General features: G+C 36.3%; 1 long non-coding RNA gene across 1 annotated transcript; it reads right to left on the minus strand.

Annotated features, from left to right (window-relative positions):
• Window positions 1–13,951: 13,951 nt before the first annotated feature.
• Window positions 13,952–17,960, minus strand: LOC141555570 (uncharacterized). Its single transcript, XR_012486258.1, has 3 exons — window positions 17,902–17,960; window positions 14,748–14,937; window positions 13,952–14,409 (listed from the first exon to the last, which is right to left on the minus strand). It is a non-coding gene; the product is annotated as an uncharacterized LOC141555570 (long non-coding RNA).
• Between the last annotated feature and the right edge of the window lie 6,275 nt (window positions 17,961–24,235).

Consider the following 24,235-nt stretch of genomic DNA (forward strand, 5'->3'; position numbering starts at 1 on the left):
AAAATTTTTTTCTGTGTCCTCTTCTGGTCTTCACATATTATCTGAGGCTTCTGCAAAACTCCCTGCAAATTCCCATTTAATTTCTTATGCCAACCTGCAGTATATCAAAACCACAATGGGGAAAGTCGCAATGTGGAAGGTTTAGCTGAATTTCCCCCACCTCGGGCAGCAGATGGGATTCAAAGATCCAGGCCTTGAATATGTCCCTTAAGGCCTCAGCTTTTACTGAGTTAAAGATGAGAAACTTTTTGATTTTCTTGTCCTTGGATATACAGTGGGGCAGTGGCTGGGCTGCACTTACTTGTCAGTGGCCTTTCTTGGTGTGCCCATTCTTTATTTAGTATGTTAGCTGGGATTTGAAGGATATAAGGGAAACCGAAGATGAATGGATTCAGCATTCCAAATGTGAGAGTCAGTGAAATGACTGCAGTTGGGGAGACGGAGTATCTTGCTCTAGAAGGAGCAATGAAGGTAGTGTCACTGTGATAGTGGTGGTAGTGGTGGTGGGTATAAAGACTGGAAAGGCAATGGGAACAGGTTATGAAGGACTTTGAATTCTAACTAGAGAATTTCATATTTGATCCTGGAGGTGATAGGGAGCCACTGATGTTTATTGGGTAGGGGAGTGACACACTGTACTTTAGGAAAAATACTTTGACAAGGGAATGGAGGATGAGCTGAAATGCGGGACAGACTTGTGGTGGGCAAAACAACCAGTAAGTTATTACTGTAGTCTAGATTTGAAGTTATAGGGTCCTGGAGAGATGGGGACACAAGTGAAGATAAAATAGTTGGGTCTTGATAACAGTTTGGATAAACAGATGAGAGTTAAGGGTTACACTTAGGTTGGGAGCCTGGGTGACTGAGATGATGGTGGTGCTTTGAACAGGAATAAGTTACTTTGGAAGGGGGGAGTATTTAGGGGAAATAATGAGTTCAGTTTTAGAGATGTTGAGTTTAAGATTATGGGACTTAGAATTGGAAATGGAGATGTAAACCCACAGGTAAGGGCTAGATTTGAGAATCTTTAGCATAGTGAGGGTAATTGAATCCATGGGAGTTGGTAAGATTACCAAAGGAAATAATATAGAGCGAGAAGAGAAAAGGGCACAATGCAAAAATCCTGTGAGACACCACAGTTAGAGGGTGAGATGAAGATCCATCAAAAGAGAGTGAGAGGGAGCATTCAGATAGGTTGGAGAACCGGGACAGAGTAGTATCATGAAAGCCTAGAGCAGAGAGAGTATCAGGAGAAGGTGACTGGGAGACAGTATAACAAAAGCTGCAGAGAGGGCAAGAAAGACTGAGACATTTTTAATTGCCATTAGGTTTGACAATTAAGAAACAGTAAGTAACTTTAGAGAGAGTAATCATGTCAGACTGTAGAAAATTAAGAAGACAATGAGAGAAAAGGAAGTGGAGAAATCTATTGTAGATGGCCTTCTCAAGGAGCCCAATCCTTTCTGTATCGCGGCAGCTGGATGATACAATGGATAGAGAGCTGGGTCTGGAGTCAGGAAGACCTGAATTCACATGTAGTCTTAGGCTTTGACTTGCCTCTGTCTGCCTCAGCTTTCTCATTTATAAAAATAAGTATAATAATAGCACCTACTTTCCAAGGCAGTTGTGAGGATCACATGAGATAATATTTGTAAGATGCTTTGCAAAAATTTAAGAGCTATATAAATGCTAACTACTATTATTATTGCATAGATTAAAAATACAATTACTTTCTTAGCAGCCTGTGTACTCTGAGTAAGACAACAGATGTGGTCGAATGAATCATTAAATCACAAGAGTAATCACAGTTGGGAGGGACCTTGGAGATTATTTAATTTAATTTCTAGAACATTGTTAGGAAGATCTCACCTTCCTGGTTAGATTGTAACCTTGGTGTGGGGAGGGAGAAAAGTACAGAACTAAAAGTCAGGACACCTGGGTTCTGGTCCTGGTTCTCTCCTTATCTAGCTGCCTGGCTTCAGGTAACTTGTTTAATCTTTCTAGATTTCAGTTGGGTTTATTTTTTTCTCATTTGTCAAGTGAGAGGTTTGGGCCAGAGGACATTGCCAAGCTCTCAGGAGGGTCCTGCGGCTTCTGACAAAACACCTTCAAAAAAGGACATTGAGAAGCTGAAGACCATCTGAATAATGGAGACCCGGCTGGTAAAAGGCCTTGAGAATGTGTCTTAGGAAGATTATCTAAAGAAAATGGGGGTTTGTAGCCTTTAAGAAGGGAAGACTTGAAGGAACTTGTTAGCTGTCTTCGAATATTTGAAGTGTGATCACATGTAAGAGGGATCCAAGGGGGTCTGCAGAATAAGAAGCACTAGATGAAGGCTGCAAAATTTTGTAACCGCTAAAATTATCCCTGGCTAGAAAAGGCTGCCTCAAATGTTAGGAGTTTCCCCTCACAAGTGGTCTTCAAGGAGGATGCTTACTCCTTAGGGAAGCCATAAAGCATTCTGGCTCAGGTAGGGATTGGATCAGATGCCCTACTTGCAATTCTGCAAACAGAGAACAGCTCAGAAGGGTGGTTGCAGCTTCTGGTCTTGGAACAAAGAGTCATCGGGACTCCAAAACCTTCTATATTAGTTGCTGCAAACTTCAAGACAGCTGGTATAGTGCACTGATAGAGCACCCCATACCTAGAGTCTTTCTAGCTGTATGGCACTGGACAAGTCACTTAAATCTCTTTTTTCCCTCAATTGTAAAAAAAAAAAAAGTATATATAATAGTAGCTACCTCACAGGGTTGTTATGAGAATTAGAGGAAATAATATTTATAAAGCACTTAGCACATACTTGGCACATAGTAGTCACTTAATAAATGCTTGTTCCTTTTTCCTTTCCTACCCCTCCTCCCACTATGGTGCACAAGGCTTCTCCTAGGAACCCACTCATCAGAGGAGAACACAGATGTACCCAGAAAGCCACTCGGGAGCACCACACCCCCTGAGCCACATTGCTCTGCCAAGAAGAGATGTCACACAGCTCTCTGGCTCTCTTCGACTCTCTCGTGCCAATATACACAGCTCTGCCTCTGCAGTGTAATTTGCCAGCCTAAATAAATACCAGCCCAGACACCTGGGCTCTCCCTGCTTTTGTCTGGTGCCCTCGCTGAAGCTATTGGTAATAGCTGCCTCCTTATGGGGGTATAATAGATTGGAATTTGAGGGGATCTTAGAGCCATAAGGTTCAGCCCCTTTATTTGACAAATGAGTAAATTGAGGCCAAGAGATTTTTTGCAGCTTGCCCAAGCCTCCAGAGGCAGGATATAACAGAAACGAGATAATATTTGCAAAACTCCAAAGCCAACCTATTTTCACTCTGCCAGACTCGCTCCAGTGAGAGACCCTGGCTTTCTCTTTGTGGGAATAGCAACTGTGAAACTTCTAGCTCCAAAGTTTTAGATTCTATAACTTGCTGCTGTTATAGTATTTCCTAGAATGTAGATTCCAGGAAGACGAGAGCCTTTTCTTATTTAATCTTAATATCTTACCTCGTGCTGTGCTTTTATTCTTAGTGGGTCTTTAATATTCACTGAATCTTGAATTGACTGAATGAATGGATGAATTCTTGCCCCTACCCCACTCTTGGGGTATGTATAAATATCCTCATTCCCAAAAATCTGCCAAATTTTAGATGGCTATAGAGGTTAGGGCAGCTAAGTGGCTAAATGGAAAGAATGACAGACCTGGGTCAGGAAGACTCATCTTTGTGAATTTAAGACACTTATTCTCTGTGTGATCCCAGGTAAGTCACTTAACCTTGTTTGCCTCAGTTTCCTCATTTGTAAAATGAGCTGGAGAAGGAATTGGCAAATCACTCTAATATCTTTGCCAAGAAAACCCCAAATGGGGTCATGAAAATTGGACATGACTGAACAACAAAAGAACTATTATATATAATTTTTGATTATACATTTTCTCAGGCTGTCTCCTATGATCTCAGGTTATGCAGAGTTGTCTTTAAATCCTGTGGTCCATAGGACGCTCCAAATTAATCACAACTAAATAATCCAGAAAATAATTCTTTTACCTAGATAGCTTTTGATCTTGCCACTTTAGAAGTCTAGAATAATCTCAGGTCATGATTGAAAGTATTTGGATTTATGTTGTATGTTTTTCAATCATTTCAGTCATGCTTTATCCTTCATGACCTCATTTGGCTTTTCTTGGCAAAGACACTGGAGTGGTTTGCCATTTCCTTTTGCAGATCATTTTACATGTGAGGAAACTGAGGCAGACAGGTTAAGGGACTTTCCCAGGTCACACAGTTAATGTGTCTGAGGTTGGATTTAAATTCATGTCCTCATGATTCTAGGCCTAGCACTCTATCAACTGTGTCAGCTAGCTATCTAGAGATGATTGGTAGCTTGGTATATACACACATGTATTTATATGTATACATAATGCGCATACAATACATATGCGTGCATGCATACATGTGAATATTTATGTGTATGTATATGTATTTATACATTAGTACATATTACAAAGAGTATTAGACCAGGAAATTTTGGAATCACAAGACATGTTTTGATCTAGATTCTAGTTCTGAATTTTATTAGCTGTGTGTCCCTGGTCAAATTACTTAATCTCTCAAAGCTTGAGTTTCCTTATATATAGGGATGTTAATAATATTTATGCTGTGAGTTTACTGGTATAGAGAAATCATGTCTTTACCAATGCATCCAAGATATTCTATAATGCTCAATGCTCAATCCACTGTCCTGGGACAGTGGAAGGTTAAATAACTTGCTCAGAGACACTCAGATAATCTGTGTCAGAGATAGCACTGGAATCCAGGTCTTCCTGATCCTGAGACTGGTTCTCTGTGTACAATTCCAGTTGTTCTCAAGTATGGCCCAACGACCCCTTGGAGTCTCCAAGACCTTTCCAGGGAGTCCTCAAGATCAAAATTCTTTTCATAATAATACTAAGACATTACTTGTCTACAAAATACTCCTCCTTTTGGAATTACATAGCTGTTTAAGGATGGATTTTCCTCATATACTTCAATCAAAACAACATATCTCAACAGACTGAATGAAGAAGTAGAAATGAGAATCCAACTGTCTTCTGTTAAGCCATATATTAAAGAGATTTTCAAAAACACATTAAACAATGCTACTCTTCTAATTTTTTAAATTTAGAAAATATAAGTTTTTATAAAATGTTATTTATGTTATTATATAATGATAATTATTGTAATTTGAATTAATACATATTTTAAATAAACAGTTTTTAATATGGTAAATTATGGTAATTTATTGACCATGGTAAAGTATATTGACCATATTAAAAAAAGAGGTTGGGGGGGATATTCATAATTTTTTAAAATGTAAAGAGTTTCTGTAAAAAAATTTAAGAGCCACTTACTTCACCATATTTCACAGCTTCATCTTACATGGGACAAAACATTTGCACTAACTTGCCTCCGAGGAGAGTTGTGAGGAACTACTTGGTAACTTTAAAGTATACACACACACACACACACACACACACACACACACACACACATATATATATGTATAAATATATATGCATATATAGAGATGGTAGATAAATATAGATATAGCTAGATATACACACATATAGATACGTATATACATATATTAAATATAACATACATATTTTTGTTGTTGTTCAGTCATTTCAATTGTATCCAATTTTTGTGCAACTAATTTGATCTTTTCTTGCCAAATATATTGGAGGGGTTTGCCATTTCTTTCTCTAGTTCATTTTACAGATGAGGAAACTGAGGTAAACAGGGTAAAGTGACTTGCCCAGGGTCACACAGTTGGTAAGTGTCTGAGGCCAGTTTTGAATTCAGGAGGAAGAGTCAGCTTGATTTCAGGCTCAGCACTCCATCTATCCAGCTGTTCTTAATAGAAATACACACATACACATGTATATACATATATATGTATGTATATATGTATATATACACATATATGAAAGGTATCATATGTGTACATATAAAATATGTTTATATAATCATAATTTACAAATACACATAATTAACATGTATGCAAATCCACCTACAAAAAGAGATTTATTTATGTATACATATATGTAAAATATGTGAACTATGATTAACCCACCGAAACCTGTGAGGCAGGTAGAACAGGTGGGGCCCTGCCCTCTAACTTTATAGACACTAGCCCTGACCTGCACGGATGCAGAAGCCATAGCCTAAAGTTGAAGAATTCTGAGAGCAATGGATGTCATTGGATGAGTGCAAGTTAGCTCAGCCCCGACAGGTATTAGAGCTGACCTGGCTCAGCACTGCTCTCTTGTGGTGACTCAGCCTCTTTTTCTTGGTATATTTTATTGCCTTTCATCCCTCATTGCTGACCCAGAGCCAGAGCTACGTTTCTTGGTGATGATTGCTTTGTTTTGTTGGTGTACCCTCATCTGATGCTTAGAACTTTGCTCTGACTCTCAGAATTAGATAAATCAAACCACAAAATAAATAAGAAAGAAGTCAAAGAGGTAAATAGAATACTAGAAAAGTTTGATATGATAGATCTTTGGCGAAAGCTAAATGGAGACAGAAAGGAATATACTTTCTTCTCAGCAGTTCATGGAACCTATACAAAAATTGATCATATACTAGGGCATAAAAACCTCAAAAACAAATGCAGTAAGGCAGAAATAGTAAATGCATCCTTTTCAGACCATAATGCAATCAAAATAACATTTAATAAAAAGCCAGGGGAAAATAGACCAAAAAATAATTGGAAACTAAATAATCTTATACTAAAGAATGATTGGGTAAAACAGCAAATCATAGACATAATTAATAACTTCACCCAAGAAAATGACAATAATGAGACATCATACCAAAATGTGTGGGATACAGCCAAAGCAGTAATAAGGGGAAGTTTTATATCTCTACAGGCCTACTTGCATAAAATAGAGAGAGGGCCAACGAATTGGGCTTACAACTAAAATTGCTAGAAAAGGAACAAATTAAAAACCCCCAGACAAACACAAAACTTGAAATTCAAAAAATAAAAGGTGAGATTAATAAAATTGAAAGTAAAAAAACTATTGAATTAATTAATAAAACTAAGAGTTGGTTTTATGAAAAAACCAACAAAATAGACAAACCCTTAGTAAACCTGATTAAAAAAAGGAAAGAGAAAAAGCAAATTGATAGTCTTGAAAATGAAAAGGGTAAACTCACCACTAATGAAGAGGAAATTAGAACAATAGTTAGGAGCTACTTTGCTCAACTTTATGCCGATAAATTCGATAACTTAAATGAAATGGAAGAATACCTTCAAAAATATAGCTTGCCCAGATTAACAGAGGAAGAAGTAAGTAGTCTAAATAGTCCCATCTCAGAAAAAGAAATAGACCAAGCTATTAACCAACTTCCTAAGAAAAACTCCCCAGGACCAGATGGATTTACAGGTGAATTCTACCAAACATTTAAAGAACAACTAACTCCAATGCTATGTAAACTATTCGAAAAAATAGGGATTGAAGGAGTCCTACCAAATTCCTTCTATGACACAGACATGGTACTGATACCTAAACCAGGTAGATCGAAAACTGAGAAAGAAAACTATAGACCAATTTCCTTAATGAATATTGATGCTAAAATCTTAAATAAGATATTAGCAAATAGACTTCAGAAAATCATCCCCAGGATAATACACTATGACCAAGTGGGATTTATACCAGGAATGCAGGGCTGGTTTAATATTAGGAAAACTATTAGTATAATTGACCATATTAATAATCAAATTAATAAAAACCATATGATCATCTCAATAGATGCAGAAAAGGCATTTGATAAAATCCAACATCCATTCCTACTAAAAACGCTTGAGAGTATAGGAATAAATGGACTATTCCTTAAAATAATAAGGAGCATATATTTAAAACCTTCAGTAAACATCATATGTAATGGTGATAAACTAGAACCTTTCCCTGTAAGATCAGGAGTGAAACAAGGTTGCCCACTATCACCATTACTATTCAATATAGTACTAGAAACTCTAGCCTTGGCAATAAGAGCCGAGAAAGAGATCCAAGGAATTAGAGTAGGAAATGAAGAAATCAAATTGTCACTTTTTGCAGATGACATGATGGTATACTTAGAGAACCCCAAAGACTCTGCTAAAAAGCTATTAGAAATAATTCAGAATTTTAGCAAAGTCGCAGGATACAAAATAAATCCACATAAATCCTCAGGATTTTTATACATTACCAACACAATCCAACAGCAAGAGATACAAAGAGAAATTCCATTCAAAATAACAGTCGATAGTATAAAATATTTGGGAATATATCTACCAAAGGAGAGTCAGGAATTATATGAGCAAAATTACAAAACACTTGCCACAAAAATAAAGTCAGATTTAAATAATTGGAAAGACATTCAGTGCTCTTGGATAGGCCGAGCGAATATAATAAAGATGACAATACTCCCCAAACTAATCTATTTATTTAGTGCTATACCAATCAGACTCCCAAGAAACTATTTTAATGACCTAGAAAAAATAACAACAAAATTCATATGGAAGAATAAAAGGTCGAGAATTGCAAGGGAACTAATGAAAAAAAAGTCAGAGGAAGGTGGTCTAAGTGTACCTGATTTAAAGCTATATTACAAAGCAACAGTCACCAAAACCATTTGGTATTGGCTAAGAAATAGACTAGTTGATCAGTGGCATAGGTTAGGTTCACAGGGCAAGATAGTGAATAAAAATAGCAATCTAATCTTTGACAAACCCAAAGATCCCAAATTTTGGGATAAGAATTCATTATTTGACAAAAACTGCTGGGAAAACTGGAAATTAGTAGGGCAGAAACTAGGCATGGACCCACATTTAACACCACATACTAAGATTAGATCAAAATGGGTCCAAGATTTAGGCATAAAGAACGAAATCATAAATAAATTGGAGAAACATGGGATGGTTTACCTCTCAGACTTGTGGAGGAGGAAGGAGTTTGTGTCCAAGGGAGAACTAGAGACCATTATTGATCACAAAATAGAACATTTTGATTACACCAAATTAAAAAGTTTCTGCACAAACAAAACTAATGCAAACAAGATTAGAAGGGAAGTAACAAATTGGGAAAAAATTTTTACAGTTAAAGGTTCTGATAAAGGCCTCATCTCCAAAATATACAGAGAATTGACTTTAATTTATAAGAAATCAAGCCATTCTCCAATTGATAAATAGTCAAAGGATATGAACAGACAATTTTCAGATGACGAAATTAAAACTATTTCCACTCATATGAAAGAGTGTTCCAAATCACTATTGATCAGAGAAATGCAAATTAAGACAACTCTGAGGTATCATTACACACCTGTCAGATTGGCTAAGATGACAGGAACAAATAACAATGAATGTTGGAGGGGCTGTGGGAAAACTGGGACACTGATGCATTGTTGGTGGAGTTGTGAAAGAATCCAACCATTCTGGAGAGCAATCTGGAATTATGCCCAAAAAAGTTATCAAAATGTGCATACCCTTTGACCCAGCCATACTGCTACTGGGCTTATACCCCAAGGAACTACTAAAGAAGGGAAAGGGTCCTGTATGTGCCAAAATGTTTGTGGCAGCCCTTTTCATAGTGGCTAGAAGCTGGAAGTTGAATGGATGTCCATCAATTGGAGAATGGTTGGGTAAACTATGGTATATGAATGTTATGGAATATTATTGTTCTATAAGAAATGACCAACAGGAGAAATACAGAGAGGCTTGGAGAGACTTACATCAACTGATGCTGAGTGAAACGAGCAGAACCAGAAGATCATTATACACTTCAACAATGATACTGTACGAGGATGTATGCTGATGGAAGTGGATTTCTTCAACATAGAGAAGAGCTAATCCAATTCCAATTGATTAATGATGGACAGAACCAGCTACATCCAGAAAAGGAACACTGGGAAATGAATGTAAACTGTTATTTTTACCTTCTGAATCTAATTCTTCCTGTGCACAAAAAATTCGGTTCTACACACATATATTGTATCTAGAATATACTGTAATATATTTAACATATATAAGACTGATTGCCATCAGGGAGAGGGGGTTGGGGGAGGAAGGGAAAAAATCTGAATAGAAGTAAGTGCAAGGGATAATGTTGTAAAAAATTACCCATGCATATGTACTGTCAAAAAAATGTTATAATTATAAAATAAAATAAAAATTTAAAAAAAAAAAAAAAAAGAACTTTGCTCTGGTGAGAACAGGTGCTAAGTAACTTCTGTCTGACTGAAAACTTGGTGACTTCTGTTTTCTTGCCCTCTTGGAGAAGATAAATTTATAGATTAAACATTTATTAATCACTTACTACTTGCTGAACCACTGAGCTCGCAAATAAAAGCAAAAAAGATGGTCTTTGCCCATTCTAATGAGGGGGACCCCACATAATGGGTAGCTGGAAGGAAGTCTGAAGGAAGAGTGAGCTGAGCTGGAAGTGACATCCTTGAAAGTGGTTTGGACCACTCACAAAATGGTGATCTGGGCTAGGAACTCATCAGTCCTGAGAGCAGGTTTCAGGGTAGAATTATTCTCTTTTCCCCCTGTAGGATTCTATAAACTTCAATATTGAGTAAGCCGTGGAGAATGAGGGAGAGAATCAGATTTAGAGATAGCATGAATCTCAGTCTGTATCAGCATGAGAGCAATACCTAAATGGTGAAAAGATATTATTCTTAAAAGAGATACTGTCACCTTCAGTTATGTTAGATTAAAAATAATAAGTTCAGTAGTGAGAACCCATAGCAAGCATGAAGGGAAAAATCCAATGATGTAAATGGTTGATTTTGACATGTTTTCACTCCTGGACTTTCCCCAATGTCAACATTTTTGTCATTTTCTATATTTGGAATTCTTTTATAGCTCGCCTTTTCCCATTCAGACTGGGGCTATAAAGACTTGTAAGACTGTAAGGAATGGAAGAAATAATTTTCAAAAATAAACATCTCCTCAGAATAAACTAAAATGCATTACTAATGAAAGGCCGAGTTTTTAAAAGTAGGTTGTATTAATTCCTGCTTCCCAAAGCAAACTTTGGCAAGATAATGGAGCATAATTTATAGAGTATTGACCAGGGTAACTTTGGATGGCTTGAGGACTTTTTTGTTTAATGTGGAATAATTTGACACACTTCAGGGCCAAATTCTTTTCATTTAGCTTAATTGTCATTCAGATGACTGGAAAACAGCATGTTACTAATTTCAATTTACTTTGCTTTGATATAGTCAAAATTCATGCAATAGGGAAAAAAAAGAGTTGGACTATGATCTGACAACTTGTTTTTTAAAGCTTCATCTACTGCTATAATTGATTAAGCTTTTGGACTTAATTACAAATGAAAGATACAGCTGACTTTCCTTCCCGCCTTCTACTCTCCAAAGGCAAACATGAAATACTGCACAGGAATCTTAATCGATAATATGATCACTCAGGGCATCCCAAAACAAATGCTAGTACAGCCAATTTATGTATTTCTAATGGTAGTATACAAGAGGAATTCAGGAAATAGTTCCAAATAAATAAACTTCATTCATGTGTTAGGGTAGTTTGGTGCAAAGTGATTTGCTTAAATCTCACTATGAAATTATTAATTACCCTTTACTTAAATATTAAATAAATTAGAATTAATTAATAGTTGTACAGACTTAAGTTTCTGCCAGGTTGCCTCCCAAAAAAACTTGTCACAGCTGAGACTATTGGAAACACATAGAATATTAGAATTTAGAATTGAAACAAAACTTATAAACATATTGTTGCTATTCAGTTGTTTAGGTTGTGTCTGAATCTTTGTGACCCCATTTAGGGTTTTCTTGACAAAGATACAGAATTGATTTGTCATTTCCTTCTCCAACTTATTTTATATATGAGGAAACTGAGGCAAACAGAGTTAAGAGACTTGCTCAGGGCCACACAGATAGTTAAGTGTCTGAGACTAGATTTTGAACTCAGGTCTTCCTATCTCCAGGCCCACCACTCTATTCACTGTGTCATCTAGTTGTCCCACCACAAAAATATAGATCCACCCTCTAATTTTATATATATAGGAATCAAGATCTAGAGAGATGAGGTGAGTTGTCCAGTGTGGTAGGATTTTCCCCCAAACTCTTAAAAAAATCACCATATTTCTTTTTTTTTTTAATTAATTATATAATTATAATTTTTTTGACAATACATATGAATGGGTAATTTTTTTTTACAGCATTATCCCTTGTACCCACTTCTTTTCTGAATTTTCCCCTCCCTCCCTCTCCCCTCTCCCCTAGATGACAGACAATCCCATACATGTTCAATGAAAAAATCACCATATTTCTGACATGACTCTAGACACTTTCTGAAGATGGGCAACAGAATATAAAAGAAAAGTATTAATCCAAAGAGAAAATTATTTTTGGTAAGTGCCTCCTTCCTCTAACTCCAAACTCTCTTCTACCACTACTATGTCCTGAGTTATTACAAGATTACTATTCTTCTTTACCATTAAACCAACAGCAGGTTTGAGCTGTCATGTACTATTGATGTAAATGCAATGTAAAAGGTATAATTGTATAATTCTACTATTTTAAGTTCCAACTTCCCAGTCAGTGCTGGCCAACAACACCTCAATTGTAAATCTATTTTACTTTCTTGAGATGTTTCCTTCAATTGTCTTCTCTTAACTCTATCCCCAAACCCATATACTCGGATTAGCAAATGCCTAGAGATAAAACTATTTGAAAAGGCAAACTAAACATTTAAAATAAAGAAAGGTACATATATAGAAGCTGCTAGGTGTACATATGAGAGAGAGGGCTGAGCCTGAGTGGGGAAGATCTAGTTCTATGACCCCAGGTAAGTCACTAACCTTAGTTTCCTCAACAGTAAATCTAGGGATAATAGTACTCTACCTCACAGAATCATTTTGAGCATCAAATGTGATAATATTTGTAAAGTATTAGAACAAGGTCTGGCACATGGTAGGTGCTTAATCAATATTTTCTTTCTTCCAATTATGTTACAATTATGTTTAACCTATACATCCCAGGGTCTCATCCCTTCTCCTTTGATAGACCAAATTGAATCATGGTTTCTAGAAATATTAGCTAAGCTCTGGAATTTCATTCTAGATGCTTACTCCCATTGTAAACTCCATCTTTCTTTCTCTCTTACGTATTCTCATAATATGGAAGTTCTTCCTTGTTTCTGCAGTCTCCAAAGATCCCCACACTTGTCTTTAGGTTTTCTTTTATTGACTACAGGAGCAAGGGAAAGGATTGCCTAAGACTTTTTGAAACTACTCAATGCATTTGGCAAGGATCCTTTGCTCACTATATATATATATGTATATTATGAATGAATACAAAAACATTATTAAATGCTTGCTGTGTGTCAGACACTGTGCTGAACTTTAAGGATATAAATACTATAGAAGGAAGCTAGTCAGTCCCTGCCCTTAAGGAACATGCATTTTAATAAGGGAAGAGAATAGGAGAATGATGATGATTGAAGAGGAAGGACAGGGAAGTCATAGGGAATGATGATGTTTTAAAAAATTAACTTTAAGAATTCCCTACTGAAATGTAAATCTCCATGGAAGATTAAGTTTTTTCTACCTACATTTTACTAAGGAATAGTTTAATAGGTGGTAAATGGTAGCTTTCTGGGAATTGGACTCAGTTAGATGAAGTAACAGTTGGGAGAAAGGAAGGAAGGAAGGAAGGAAGGAAGGAAGGAAGGAAGGAAGGAAGGAAGGAAGGAAGGAAGGAAGGAAGGAAGGAAGGAAGGAAGGAAGGAAGGAAGGAAGGAAGGAAGGAAGGAAGGAAGGAAGGAAGGAAGGAAGGAAGGAAAGAAGGAAGGAAGGAAGGAAGGGAGGGAGGGAAGGAATTTGGGATTACTGTCAAGGAGTAAAGGAGGAGAATCTGTAAGAGCAAGTAAGAGAATGACAAGGACAAATTTCACCCAGTTCACAATTTTACTTAGGGCCAGCCTGTGGGATATATGGGGTGTTCAGGGAGGATTAGTCTCTCTGGTGTGAAGGTTGCCAATCCATTTTTAGTGTCTCTCACTTACTTTTGGTCCACCTATCACTCAACTCTCAACTGTGGTTTAAAGAAGCTGTAGCATGCACAGTGACCACACTTCAGTAAAACTCTCTCTGCCAGCAGGCAAAGGTTGAGGGTAACCAAAAGCATCAAAACTATTGGTGAATTAGGAGGATGTCTACCTCAAGCATTGGAAGACTTTCCCTGTTGGAATGGATGGATGAGAACCATTTGTTCCAAAGGCCATTAAGGTAGCCAAAGAAGGAGTACTTAAAGCTTGGTCTGACATCAAGGCAGCAAGGTCATCCACTGCATCTCTAGTAGTATTGATTATCATCCTGCCACCGGATACTGGACACTGGATACTGATGACTCTGAAAGAGAGATTAAGGCTCTTTGTGAATTTCTGTCTCAATTAAATTCAATTCAAATGAAAAAGACATCACCCATCATCTAGTATTTTACCCCAATATCTTAAAGTCAGTGGTCCTCTTTGAAGATGAAACACAAACAATTTAGAGTCTAGTTCCCTTTTTTCCCCTTTCTTCCAGCTTCTTCAAAGTAGATATATTTATTAGGAAACAGTGAGGGAGGGGAAAGCCATCACAGAGAGATGGGATAGCATAGCATGGAAGAAGTATTGGGTGTCTAGACAAATGACACAAATTCCCCTGCTTCCAAACGGTGCCAGTCCTAGAACAGGAATACTCACCCAAGAGATTCCTTCCTCTCCATCCAAGAAGTCAGGCAGTCATGAAATAAGTGCTATATTATAAGGGGCATAGCTTAAGAAGGACAAATGGTGGATGAAAAGAATAAGCTCATGCATTCTCTGTGTTCATTATATTTTGTCTTGCTTTTCTTTAGAGTGTGGATGACATATGACCTTCTTCACAGGCCTGCTGAGAAGAACACTTAATTATGTTGGTAAAAACACTTTGAAAACGTTAAGTGCTATGTAAATGCTAAATAATAATAACCTCATGATGATGTTGAAAGGCTTAATTAGTAAATGTTTACCAGGAACTTTGATCTAATGAAAGGTGTGACTTTGCTGCTATTATTGTAATCATTATTATTTGTGTTTTAATTTATTGGTTAGCAATTGAGTGTCAGGTCTGTTTGTAGAGTTTCAATCATTATTCTTCCCTCTGGGGAGTATTCTAATCATTATGCAGGGAACCTTTCTTAAACCTGGGCCCAAATTCACTTTGCACGTTTTTTTCTTACTCCATTCTTCATAGTCACTAGGATTACCTAATATAATTCTCTCCTTGAGGGTGTCTCCCTTGAAATACTTGGAATTGGGTAGAGCTTTCACCTTCTTCACTTCTGGGGACATAAACATTGTAAAACCAACACAGTCCCTCCTCTGCCTAGAGAAGGAACTTATAAGGTGAGTGGTGAGAGAATATTTGGGTAGTCTGGAGGGAATGGTGACTACTTATTATCTTTAAATTTTCTTTTGAAATGTAAATATTTCTGGGGAGATTGATACATTGGACATACTAGAATTATGTAAAGAAAGGAAATAAGTATTTTAATAGTGTCTATTGAATGAATGAAGCACTTCTTAACTGATTTCTAAGTATTAGCACTATGCTATGTATTGAGACAAATAGAAAAGTCAGATAATTCCTATTCTCAGTAAGTTCACAGTCAAATAGAGGAGCCTACCTTTGGAAAGTTTCTGAAGGAAGTCAAATGGAAGGTCCCTTGGTTCATAGAATGTTGCAGAAAATGGCAATAACATCTTTAATCTCATTTAAACTGATAAAATTCTATCTTTTTTTTTTTTTTTTAACAATTGAACTATTTGACATGCCAAAGATTTTGGTTGCAAGAATTTTCTTTCCTGGATCTTTCTTCAGTGGCTGGGGCTGCAGGAACTGTCAAAGCATCTGTCAGGCTGTATTTTCCCAGAGTGATGCTTGAGGACTCTGGGATGAAGGCATTTTTGTGCTCACTATTCTTAGATTCAGTGTCCTAGACTGACAACAATAGCACCCAAATCACCTCAGTAAGTTTTACTATTGAATCCGTTATAGTCTTAATTTCTTTTGAAATTAGGGCACATTTTTCAAAGTAAAAATAGCCACTTCCATTTTCCATTTTGAAATTTTATGATCGACAGGTTTGTTGATTTGGTATGGGTTTTTTATATTTTCCCCTATTGGGAACTTTGTTGGTACAACACAGGTGGAGAAATAAGAGGATTTTATTCAATTTCATTTAAATTTTCTCTCTAAGATGGCCCTAATTGATCCAAATTTCTCAGTAGATTTCCATTTTTTTTAACTAATCATATTAATATATATTTTATATGCAATAAAACACAAAGTGCTTTTGTCATAACCATGCATAAAAACTATTGTTCTCGTTTTGTAGTTGAGGAAACTGAGGCACAGAGAGATGACTTAATTTGCCCAAGATGACATAGCTTGTTGTTCAGTAATTTTAGCTGGGTCTGGTTCATTTTAATTCTTTGCTAAGAAAGCCCCAAATGGCACAACTAAGAGTAAAATCAACTGAAAAAAAATGAATAATGAAGTTATTAACAGGAACAACTATGTGATGCAGTGGATGAAGTTCTCATCCTGGAGTCAGGAATACTCATCTTCCTGAGTTCAAATCTGACCTCAGACACTGACAAGCTGTGTGACTCTGGGCAAGGCACTTAAATCCATTTGCCTCAGTTTTCTCATCTGTAAAATGATCTGGTGAAGGAAATGACAAATCATTCCAGTATCTTTGCCAAGAAAACCCTAAAGGGACTCATGAAAAGTTAGACATGGTTAAGAATTACTGAACATAGTCATTAATGGCTCGATATCAGCTTAAAAGGAGGTCCATGGTGGAGTGTTGCAGGCATCTATGTCTGATTTTGTCCTGTTTAATATCCATGTTACTAATTTGGACAAAGAAACGGATGACAGATTTATCATATTTGTAGATGATACAAAGTTGGGAGGGATAGATCCATGTTGTGTGAAAGAATCAGAATCTAAAATATCTTAAAGGGCTAGAATGATTGATTAAAAACCACAAAATAAAATATAATGGAAATAAATAGAAAATCCCACATGGCTTCAAAAATGAAGCTTATCCGTATAAGATGGAAAAGATGTGATTAAATTAGTATTTGAAAATGATTTGAGATTTGGGCATAAAGGGGATACCATAAGCAAATTAGAAGAGCAAGGAATAATTTATCTATCAGATCTTTGGAGAAGGGAGGAATTTATAACCAAAGAAGAACTAGACTGTTAGGGTTATATTTTCCTCTCCCTAACTAATGCTAATCTGTCCTTATTCCTAGGCCTATCAGAGAAAATCTGGTAAATATAATAATCTCACCTCTATTTTGAGCTCTTCAGAATCCTCTGGCTACTATCTCATAGAAAGTAGTTGAAGCATAACAGAGCACCCAAGAGTTTCACAACTCTACTCTCGGGTCTGGCCACAAATTGACCCATAGTATATTCTACCTTCTCTTCTGAATGAGGAACTGTTATGTCTTCCTGGATATTAATTTTAATACTTAATAATATCTCAGGGCTTAGCATTCTAAATATTGTGCCCCACATTGGGCGCCATTTGTAACATGTCCTCCTGGCAGTTACAATTACTAGTCTGCCCTAGGCCCAACAGAGTACCTTTGACCACTGACCTTTGCAGTGTCAACTCTACCTGGCTCGCCTCCTCTGAGGCCTTCAAAGGTCTCTGGCCATGATCTCTTGAATCAAGAACAGCCATGTGTAATCTTAAAAGCCTTTATTATACCTACTCACATAATGCCCTGACTTGTCAGTTCCCTAGTGAACACCTGGTCTGAAGACCCAGGTGTTCACTACCAAACTCCTTACCTCTCAGCTATCCATCAGCTTGACTTGGCCACCCCAGGCTAGGGAGCCAGGTTAAAGAGAGTGACTGCTGTCTGCAGTGGGCTTATAAAGGGCCTGTGAGGTCACACACACAGCCAACCAGTGAAAGAGTCGTCACCCATTACGAAGCAATGTCAATATGGACAGGATCCCACCCACAGGGCAGTCCTATATCCACAGAGAATACTTCAGGGCCTCAATCTCCTGTTGCACTGTGGCGCCGCCCATTTAAAAGGCCCTTACAATTCCCTTCTCTTGTTTTGCGGGAACTGCATCCATACACTAGACAACACTATGAAATGTAAAATGGACAACTTTGATTACATTAAATTAAAAAAGGTTTTGCACAAACAAAATCAACAGAAACAAGATTTAAAAGGGAAGTATAAAGCTGGGAAAATATTTTTTACAGCCAGTATTTATGATAAAGATGTAATTTCTAATATTAAGAACTGTGTTAAATTTATAAGAATATAAGTCATTCCTCAACTGATAAATGGTCAAGGGATATGAATAGACAATTTTCAGATGACAAAAATAAAGCCATTGATAGTCATATGAAAAAATGCTCTAAATCATTATTGATTAGAGAAATGCAAATAAAAACAATTCTGAGGTACCACTTCACACCTCTCAGATTGGCTAAGATAGGAAAAGATAATGATAAATGTTAGAGGGAATGTGGGGAAAACTGGGACACTAATACATTGTTGGTGGAGTTGTGAAATGATCCAACCATTCTGGAGAGCAATTTGGAGCTATGTCCAAAGGGCTATCAAACTGTACCTATCCTTTGACCCAGCAGTGTCACTATGGGTCTGTATCCCTAGGAAATTATAAAGAAGGGGTAAGGACCCATATGTGCAAAAATGTTTGTAGCAGCTATTTTTGCGGTAGCAAAGAATTGAAAAATGAGTAGATGCAATCAATTGGAGAAAGGTTGAATAAGTTATGGTATATGAAAGTAGTGGAATATTATTGTTCTATAAAAATGATGAAAAAGCTGGTTTTATTTTTTTATTAATTTTATAATTATAATTTTTACAGTACATATGCATAAGTAATTTTTTTACAACATTATCCCTTGTATTCATTTTTCCAAATTTTCCCCTTCTTCCCTCTACTCCCTCCCATAGATGACAGGCAATCCCATACATATTAAATGGTTACAGTATAACCTAGATACAATATATGTGTGTAAAACCAAATTTCTTGTTGCATGGTAAGAATTGGATTCTGAAGGTATAAGTAACCTGGGTAGAAAGACAATAGTGCAAACAGTTTACATTCAATTCCCAGTGTTCCTTCTCTGGGTATAGCTGTTTCTGTCCATAATTGATCAACTGGAAGTGAATTAGATCTTAAAAGCTGGTTTTTAAAAGGCCTGGAAAGATTTACATAAAATGTTGCTGAGTGAAAGAAGCAGTACCGGGAGTGCACTGGACATAGTAACAGCAAGAATGTTCAATGATCAACTATGAAAGACCTGGTTCTTCTCAGTGGTTCAGTGATCCAAGGCAATGTATAGAAAAACACCATCTGCATTGAGAAAAAGAACTATGGAGATTGAATGCAAATCAATGCATTGCTTCACTTCTTTTTTCTGTGTTTTTTTTTTCCTTTTTCTCTCCCATGGTTTTTCCCTTTTGTTCTGATTTTTCTCTCCCAACATGATACATAAAAGAAATGCATATTTAAAAAGAAAATGATTCAAAGTGTTAGAGGTCTTATCTTAATATGTCAATGATGCAAAAAGACCAATCCAAACTTAGGTTTCATTAAGAGATATCATGTCTGGACAGGAGGTCATGCTTTTGTTATACTTTGCTTTTTTAGGTCCCATTTGGAGTCCTGCGTTCAGTTGTGGGCACCACATCTTAGTAAGGACATTTACAAATCAGTACCCAGAACACAGTGATCAGGGGAAGGAGCTTGAGGAAATGCCATATGAAATTGGTTGAAAACTGTAGATTATGGGATCACAGGTTGAGAAATAGAAGGGATCTCAGGAACCTCTGAGTCTAATTTCACTGATTTTTATTGATCAAGGTTGTTGTTGTCCAGTTATTTCAGTCATGTTTGGCCTTTTGTGACCCCATTTGGGGTTTTCTTGGCAAAGATACTAGAATGATTTGCTCATTTTTCAGGTGAAGGAACTGAGGAAAACAGGGTTAAGTGTCTTATGCAAGGTCATCCAGCTAGATAGTGTTTGAGACTGAATTTGAACCCAGGAATCTTCCTGATGTTGAGCCCAGTTCTCTATCTATGCACAGCACCACCTAATTGCCCACAAGATGAAGTGGTTTGTCCAAGTGGCAAATCTGGGATTCAAATCTAAGTCTTTTTACTCCAAATCCAGCATTCTTTCCACTACATCAAGTCACTTCTTATGTTGAGGCTGGAGAAGAGATTAGATAGGGAGAATATGCTAGCTGTCTGCATTCATTTGAAAAGTTGTCATATGGAAAAGGGATTAGATTTGCTCTGCTTGGCCCACAGGGCAGACAGGGAAGCAAGAGGTGAATATGTCAGGAGGTAGATTTAAGCTTGAGGCAAAAGAAAAACTCCTAACTATGAGAACTAATGGGATGCCTTAGAAGGTAATGGATTTCCTCTCCCTGGAGGTCTACAAATGAGGGTTGAATCAGGTGTGAAGTAGATGGGATGTTTATGTGATAACTTGTCTCTGACTTCTCTTCCAGGGAGTGCTGAGATTCTGTGAAATCTTCAAAAAGTGAACAGAGAGATACTACTGGGCATCCGCCTTCTTCGTTTTTTTTTCTAATTGTGAGTTGTCATTTGCTGTTTTTCACTCCTTCAGTTTGCATCATCTAAAGACTTGCTGAGGGTGCCAGATGCCATTTCAAGGTTTGAAACCAACTCCAGATTTGCTGATTGCATCACTCTAGTTTTAATGTCTCACTGGCTCCTGTTCCAGCCACTAATTAATTTTCCAAGTATAATTACTGATTTTTATGGTTCTCAACATCAATGATCCTGGAAGCTTTGGCAACTTTTTTTTTTTTTAATTTTCCTTTGTTAGATACTGTGCTCAGTTCTACCAAAGCTATGAAAATGTGCTAATTTTTTTCAAACTAATATTATTTGGAAAAGTTTAGAAACAAATTTTGAGGAAAATAAAATCAAATCCCAGTTTTCAGAATTCCCATTAGAAGCAGATTTGAATCATTTCAGTGATATTAAAATTGAGGTAAGGTAACCATGGCAAAAGAGCCCTGTAGATTTCTATTACCATTTAATTTAATTCAACTCAACAAATAGTTTTTAGGTATACTACTATGTGCAAAATGTTGTGCTAAGTGCTGAGGTGAGCAAATTAAAAGAATAAGCAAATTGCTTTTAAAGAGTTTATACTATATTATTTACCTATATTAATAGATCACTGAATAGTTTTATTTTTTACTAGACACACCTTCCTACAGATTTGGAAAGATATTTTTTTCTGAGTCTAATGATAGAGGCAAAAAAAAAAAGAAAAAAGAAAAAAAAGCCTTTTTTGGACTATCACTTTAGTTAAAGTAACCAGTTTCTTGTTTAGTTTTCAGGAAGATAATACAATGTCAGAAAATCTTGTTTAGAATACCAGTACTGCTACTTAATAGCTATGGGCCTCAGTTTCCTTATCTATACATTGAGATAATTGGACTAAGCAATCTCTCCAATCCCTTTTACCAAGAAATTCTAAGTTCTTTTTCTAAAAGCATTTACCATCTTCCTGTGAGAAGATGAACTATTTGGGGCATTTCAGAGAGTTCAATTCAACAAACATTTATCTTCATGCACAAATCACTATGATAGGCATACTGAGATCAGTAAGATAAGGTCTCTGTCCTAAAGGCTTACTGCTTAGTACAAGGTAAGAGACAGGATGGTGAATTCTTCCTTTACATTTTAATCTCCCAGGGGCAGGGAAAGACTCTCTTCTCTTTCTTTTGACATAGTTTTGTGTCATTGTAAGAGCACTGCATTCATAGTACAAATACATGGGTTTTAGGCCTGATTCCACCAGTTATTAGCTATATAGTCTTGGGTAAATTATTTTAAAAGTCTGAGTCTCTTTGTTTATAAAGTAGGGATATTGATGTTCCAATTCAAAACTCAGAATTGTTGTGACATGATGAATGCGACATGTTTCACAACTATAAAGTGGAATATAAATGTTAGTTATTACCTTCTTTTCCCCTCAGCAAACATCTAATACAGTAATTTGCACACAATAGATATTCATTACTTGGAAGTTCCTATCCTCCAATCAATCTACATAAAATTTAAGAGAGTTGTTTGGGGACTTAGAGATTAACTGACTTTCCTAGGATCATACTGATAGTATAAATCAGAGACAGGACTGAATTCAGATGTTATGTGACTCTGTGACCAGTTCTTTAACAACCAAGTGATGCTCCTTTAAGAGGCAACTCTCTATGGCTGTAAATTGTAGAGCAAATGTATAGTCATATTTGACTTTTCATGATATCATTTGGGGTTTTCTTGGCAAAGATGCTGGAGTGGTTTGCCATTTCCTTCAGCAGCTCATTTTACAAACTGAAGCAATTAGTATTAAGTGAGTTGCCCAGGGTCATAGCTAATAAATGTCTAAAGGTCAAATTTGAACTCAGGAAGTTCAGTCTGACTCCAGACCTGGCTCTCTATGCATTGTTGCACTGTTATTGTTATTTGTTCTTCATTCTCAAAAAGGATCATGATTTGGGGTAATGATGTCATGAGTTACAAGTGAATTGGATTTAAGTGAGGCAGGGCTGTGCAAAGTCTTAGGTTTCACTTTCTCCTCCAGAGCCATCTGGGTCCAACGGGAAGATATATATCAGGAAGATCAGAGATCTTCCTACCACCTAGCTGCAGAGCTACCAACATTGGTAGAGGAAGTTTCCTCAAAAGGACTTCTTTTTTTAAAAAAAAAAATTTTATTTTAATTAATTCATTTTTAATAATAGCTTTTTATTTTTTAAATATGCGCAAAGATAGTTTTCAACATTTATCTTTGGAAAACCTTGTGTTCCAATTTTTTCTCCCTCCCATCCCCTTATCCTTTCCCTAGATAGCAAGCAATCCAAAATATGTTAAACACATGCAATTCTTCTATACATATTTCCATTGTTATCATGCTGCACAAGAAAAATCATATCAAAAAAGGAAAAAATGAGAAAGAAAACAGTCATGTGACCTTGGGGAAATCCCTTAATCCTATCTGCTTCAATTTCTTCATCTGTAAAATGAGTCTCAAATAGTAATACACATAATATTATATGTAATGTATATAAATATATTATATAAAATGCATTATTTTAATATATAATGAATATTTTACACATAATAAAAATAATATAATAATATATAATAAATATAGGGCATAATAATAGCACCTCACTCCCCTAGTTGTTATGAGGATCAAATGGATTAATATTTGTAAAGCATCTAGCACATTGCCTGGAAAGTAGTAAATGCTATATGAACTCCCACTATTGTTATCATGATTCATCTATTTTGTTCTCTTATATGGTTGGTTAGACTTATCCCACGCACTGTTCTGGCTTTCTATGAGGAAGCTTTTTAACGTTTGGGAGTTTTATGCAATTAGTACTTTATCTACAATAGGAAAATTTGTGGAACCTTTCATCAAGAGGGAATATGGGATCTGAGCAGGATGTCTTCTGTGATACTGCTAAACACCATAGGTAAGCATATGTTTCTGTTTTACAAGACTTATTGAACAAAATCTTCTTTTCTGTTGCATCTGTCATTAGTCTTATGTGATGTTGACATAAATAAAGGACACACTTTGAGAAAATCTCTGGAAGTTTGGTTTGTCAGTTGCTTTTTAAAAATCAACAAAGACAAAAAATTCTCAGATGGAGTCTTCTATTCTCCATATCTCTTGGACAATTCTATCACAATAGTACGGTTGTAGCATGTATTAGAAAATCATCTGCAAAAAGCTGTCTTTTTTTTTATGTTTTCATCAAGGATATTTCTCAAGGATATTGTCACAAAGATTTTATAGAAATGGATTGATAGCTATTTATGTCTTCTAGCTTTTTTTTTTTTTTTTTTGGTAAAAGTACTTTCTATGATCTTTTTCATTTTTTTGGAAATCTCTTTCCTGAGTACTCCTTCCCCCCTTACAGTCTCTTCCTTATATGATTTCCTTAGTTCCCATGGATTCTATGATCATTTTTGTACTTGACTCTCATCTCTATATATCCAGCCCTCATCATCCCAAACTTCAACTCTATATCACTAACTGCCTGTTAGACATTTTTATTAAGATAGCCTATTA

The sequence above is a fragment of the Sminthopsis crassicaudata genome, chromosome 1 (genome assembly GCF_048593235.1).
Source record: "Sminthopsis crassicaudata isolate SCR6 chromosome 1, ASM4859323v1, whole genome shotgun sequence".
Lineage (NCBI taxonomy): Eukaryota > Metazoa > Chordata > Mammalia > Dasyuromorphia > Dasyuridae > Sminthopsis > Sminthopsis crassicaudata.